The sequence below is a fragment of the Chiloscyllium punctatum genome, chromosome 36 (genome assembly GCF_047496795.1).
Source record: "Chiloscyllium punctatum isolate Juve2018m chromosome 36, sChiPun1.3, whole genome shotgun sequence".
NCBI lineage: Eukaryota > Metazoa > Chordata > Chondrichthyes > Orectolobiformes > Hemiscylliidae > Chiloscyllium > Chiloscyllium punctatum.
This window is the reverse complement of record NC_092774.1, coordinates 70,066,607-70,072,265: the sequence shown is the minus strand read 5'-3', so window position 1 is coordinate 70,072,265 and position 5,659 is coordinate 70,066,607. Positions and strand designations below refer to the sequence as shown.

Here is a 5,659-nt window from a genome sequence, read left to right as displayed (position 1 = left end):
TGGTAACTGACTCTGGTCAGTGGCAATTGGTTCTTCTGATCATTAATCTGCCCATTCCCACCGCTTCTTCTCCCATCATGACCAACAGCCCCAGGAAATCTCCAGTTATCCTTCTTTGCTCCAAAGCGAACATTCTCAACCTTGGCAATGTCTCCCCAAAATGGAAATTCCTCATCCCTGGACATGAGGCAAGGCGTACAATTGGGAAGAAATTTTGGCAAAATATTGTCAGTTAGGCAATGGAAAAATGTTCAAATGTTCATGAAGCAAAACAGAAATCCCAGTCTCCAGCTTTGTGAACCTTTAGAAACACTTTGGGAAGCGGATTTAGAGGAGAATGAAAGATGACCGGTGGATTGGGCAGAGACAGTCCAGACACCGTCCCCTTGTTGAAGAGGCCGGGAGGTTGACTCTGATGTTCTCGGCACATGAACTGATCTGAGACATTGAAAGAATTGTCGTTACTGCACATCAGGAATTCAAACTCCTTCTCCCCTGCGAGCCAATGAGAGAGCTCGGGAACAGGCAAAACGCTGAAAGGCTGCAAGGGTGACGGCCCCGGAGTAAGAGAGCTAGTTCCTCGTGACATGGATGTGTCTGCAGACTGTCCCCGGTATCTCCAGAATGCATCTCCCAAGCTTGATTATGGAAAAGTAAAACTGATAGACGACAATTGTAATTCTAGGCGGGGAGGCTGAATTATAAAATCACTAAGCGATGGTGCAACCCACGCCTACGACTGTCTCTGTGGCGCAATTGGTCAGCGCGTTCGGCTGTTAACCGAAAGGTTGGTGGTTCGAGCCCACCCAGGGGGGGTGTATTCGCTGCTCTTCTTTGGCTTCGAAGCTGTGCGCTTTTAATGGGGTCAGGAAAATGTTCCCCAAGCGGAATTCTTCTCCACAAAGGGGTTTCGGAATTGAATTAATGTCTCACGGAAGGGACTGCGTGTGCTGAGAAGACCAGACCAAAAGAGAAACTCGGCAGGTTTGACAGTACCTGTCGGTGAGAACAGAATTTTGAAATGTTGCCTCTGATTCTCTTTCCACAGATGTTGCCTGACCTGCTGAGTTCCTCCTGCAATTTCTAACTGAAAGTTCATTTCATCTTTTGGGGTGAAACACCGAAATATCTGCAAACACCATGTGCCGATATCTAACCCTTTCGAATCACTGTGAAGTGATTGGATTCAAACAAACTCTGCGATGATTCACTCTTTCTCAGCTCCACAGGCAGACAGACCTGGGAAGTCAAGCTGTCAGTGTGGTTCTGTATTCGTGGGCCGAGTGGTTAATGCGATGTACATGAAATCCATTGCGGTTTCCCCTCGCAGGTGTGAACCCTGCCGAGTACAAAATGAGAAATGTCGTCGAAAAGAAAGGGAGCTTGCTCCCCGGCTTCTTCTTTAAGATTCAAATCAGTGGAGGGGAAAAATATTTCACTCAAATTGGGACTGGTGGGAATCTGCAACCCACTGCCTGTTCGGGTGGAACAAGCAGACACCCTCAGAGCTTCTTTTGAGGTTATGAGCAAAGTGTTTGGAAATGAGACTAGAACAGTGAGGTGCTTGAAATCGTGATCGAAATGAAGCAGGCACCTGAGGACAAGGGTGTTTCCTTTGCCAGTGAAAGATACTGCTTCACCAAGTTGGGCCTGTGGAAGGGAATCAGTGACGGTGATTATCTTTGGTTGTTCACATTGTGAATGAACCCATTGCTGCGCATGTCCGTGTTAACGTCAGAACTCTGCAGCATGGTGGCGTTAGATACGCACAGGGCCGGGGCACAATGGATGATGCATCTGACTCCACCTACCTGTTTGAAATGCAGCTCACAGCTTCTTCACACACCCCAATTAATCTTCTCATTGTCCTGAAGCCGGCATACGGTTTGAATTCCCGATCTGTGGGAATGGGAATCCTTTCACTGTCTCGCGTCAGTAAATGTCCCTGAGAACATCGGAGTCAACTCACAGCGCAGTCATATGAGGGGAAGCTGAAGTAGCCCCACATGCTGCTCACGGGCACATTTTATTCTCCCCAACTCGAACGCCTCAAACACTGCGGCTCCTGGGAGTGGAAAAGAAACAATCACCAAAACCCAATCTAAGCTCTGTGAATCTTCAGAAAATCATCCCTTCGGATTTTCTATCCTGGGCTGACAGGGATGGGTTTTGTCACTCTTTTGTAGGACATGGCAAGTGGATGTTTTGCAGAAAAGCACCACAATGCCATCTGATTAATCAGGACCTGGATGTTTTCGGTCTTTGAATGTCAGTGTTGTGCTGCAGAACTTTGTTGTTGCCAGTTTCTAATACTTATCTTCCCAGTTCCCTGTGTCACTTGTCGAAAATGTTTAATTTGTGTCTTGTAATCCTTTCACTGTCTGCTAATGAGGATAGTGTTTCCATGTTTTACCTAAATTATCTTGACCTTGCATACCTCAAGCCTCAAGCTAATTTCACGAGAAACCCAATCCAGTTCAAAAGCCAACTGTTAATGATGGCTCTGTTTCTTGTCACGTGTCCAATTTCAGATCGATGTTGTTAATGTCCCTTATACTCCTTCAGATCCAGGTTTCGCTCACAGGGCTAGAACAGAACTGTCACCAAATACATTGACCAATCTCCGTTCATCCTATCGATTGTATTAGCATCATCAACACTTCTCATCAAAATAACTCGAGAGACTTTCATCACAATTTTCTGTGAACAGTTCTACATTAGCTTTGCTGAATGAACCCCAAATTTCTTGAAGTGGCTCCTTATTTTCGGTCCTGATTATTAATCTCTCTACGCATGGGAATGGATCCTTCCCACCCGCTCTATCTCTCATCAATGTGTGTAGTTCAATTCGATCTCCCATCAGCCTCCTCTGTCCTGATCAAATCCAGGGGAACAGGAAACGTTGGGACTATGGCGCGGACAGGACAAGCCCAATACTCACCTTTCCTGTTAGAACAATTCCATGAGAAAGTTTGGACCTCTACTTTGGGCGTGTAGTTGTGGCCGAACACTTAAGGTGTTGGAGTAGAGATCATTTGGGGCTCCCCGCCCAGGGTGGTAACCTGCTGGCTATGCTTTCTTCGCTGGCGATTTTAAATAACTTCCTGTTGGTTGCATTATCGCTCAAACTTCACAAAACCCGTCTCAATAAAGACCCGTTTTCTCATGTCTGGGAATTGATTACCATGCAGGAAACTCGGGTTCTGAACAAACAACGTACCAGACTCACAACGTCAGCTCTGTTTCCCTTTCCACAGATGCTGCTCGACCTGTTGGCTTTCTGCAGTATTCTCTGTGTTTATTAGGCACAAGTGCTGCTTTTCATTCAAGAACTTCAATCCCTGTCCTCTGGTAACTGACTCTGGTCAGTGGCAATTGGTTCTTCTGATCATTAATCTGCCCATTCCCACCGCTTCTTCTCCCATCATTACCAACAACCCCAGGAAATCTCCAGTTATCCTTGTTTGCTCCAAAGCGAACATTCTCAACCTTGGGAATGTCTCCCCAAAATGGAAATTCCTCATCCCTGGACATGAGACAAGGCGTACAATTGGGAAGAGATTTTGGCAAAATATTGTCAGTTAGGAAATGGAAAAATGTTCAAATGTTCATGAAGCAAGACAGAAATCCCAGTCTCCAGCTTTGTGAACCTTTAGAAACACTTTGGGAAGCGGATTTGGAGGAGAATGAAAGATGACCGGTCAGATTGAGCAGAGACAGTCCAGACACCGTCCCCTTGTTGAAGAGTCCGGGAGGTTGACTCTGATGTTCTCGGCACATGAACTGATCTGAGACATTGAAAGAATTGTCGTTCCTGGACATCAGGAATTCAAACTCCTTCTCGCCTCCGATCCAATGAGAGAACTCGGGAACAGGCAAAACGCTGAAAGGCTGGAAGGGCGACGGCCCCGGAGTAAGAAAGCTAGTTCCTCGTGACATGGATGTGTCTGCAGACAGCCCCCGGTATCTCCACAATAGATCTCCCAGGCTTGATTATGGAAAAGTAAAACAGATAGACGACAATTGTAATTCTTGGCGTTGAGGCTGAATTATATAATCTCTAAGCGATAGCGCCGGCGGTCGCTTCGCCTGTCGCTGTGGCGCAATTGGCTAGCGCGTTCGGCTGTTAACCGAAAGGTTGGTAGTTCGAGCCCACACAGGGGCGGTGTGTTCGCTGCCCATCTTTGGCTTCGAAGCTGTGCGTTTTTAATGGGGTCAGGAAAATGTTCCCCAAACGGAAATCTTCTTCACAAAGGGGTTTCTGAATTGACTGAATATCTCACGTAAGGGGCTGCGGAGGCTGAGAAGACGAGACCCAAAGAGAAACTCGGCAGGTTCGACAGTACCTGTCGGAGAAAACAAAATTCTGAAATGTTGCCTCTGATTCTCTTTCCACAGATGTTGCCTGACCTGCTGAGTTCCTCCTGCAATTCCTCACTGAAAGTTCATTTCATCTTTTCGGGTGAAACACCTAAATGTCTGCAAACATCATGTGCAGATATTTAACCCTTTCGAATCACTGTGAAGTGATTGGATTCAAACAAACTCTGCGATGATTCACTCTTTCTCAGCTCCACAGGCAGACAGACCTGGGAAGTCAAGCTGTCAGTGTGTTTCTGTATTCGTGGGCCGAGTGGTTAATGCGATGGACTTGAAATCCATTGAGGTTTCCCCACGCAGGTGTGAACCCTGCCGAGTACAAAATGAGAAATGTCGTCGAAAAGAAAGGGAGCTTGCTCCCCGGCTTCTTCTTTAAGATTCAAATCAGTGGAGGGGGAAAATATTTCACTCAAATTGGGACTGGTGGGAATCTGCAACCCACTGCCTGTTCGGGTGGAACAAGCAGATACCCGCAGAGCTTCTTTGGAGGCTATGAGCAAAGTGTTTGGAAATGAGACTAGAACAGTGAGGGGCTTGAAATCGTGATCGAAATGAGGCAGGCACCTGTGGACAAGGGTGTTTCCTTTGCCAGTGAAAGATACTGCTTCACAAAGTTGGGCCTGTGGAAGGGAATCAGTGACGGTGATTATCTTTGGTTGTTCACCTTGTGAATGAACCCATTGCTGCGCATGTCCGTGTTAACGTCAGAATTCTGCAGCATGATGGCGTGAGATACGCACAGGGCCGGGGCGCAATGGATGATGCATCTGACTCCACCTCCCTGTTTGAAATGCAGCTCACAGCTTCTTCACACACCCCAATTAATCTTTCTCATTGTCCTGAAACCGGCATACGGTTTGAATTCCCGATCTGCGGGAATGAGAATCCTTACACTGTCTCGCGTCAGTAAATATCACTGACAACATCTGAGTCAACTCACAGCGCAGTCATATGACGCGAAGCTGAAATAGCCCCACATGCTGCTCACGGGCACATTTTATTCTCCCCAACTAAACGCCTCAACCACTGCGGCTCCTGGGAGTGGAAAAGAAACAATCACCAAAACCCAGTCTGAGCTCCGTGAATCTTCAGAAAATCAGCAAACGTTCATCCCTTCGGATTTTCTATCCTGGGCTGATAGGGATAGGTTTTGTCACTCTTTTGTGGGACATTGCAAGTGGATGTTTTCCAGAAAAGCGCCACAATGCAATCTGATTAATCAGGACCTGGATGTTTTCCGTCTTTGAATGTAAGTGTTGTTCTCCAGAACTTTGCTGTT

At 46.8% G+C, this 5,659-nt stretch overlaps 1 non-coding gene across 1 annotated transcript; it reads left to right on the top strand.

The window, feature by feature from the left end:
- The first annotated feature begins 741 nt into the window (after positions 1-741).
- Positions 742-815, top strand: trnan-guu (transfer RNA asparagine (anticodon GUU)). The gene has a single exon. It is a non-coding gene; the product is annotated as a tRNA-Asn (tRNA).
- Positions 816-5,659: the final 4,844 nt, after the last annotated feature.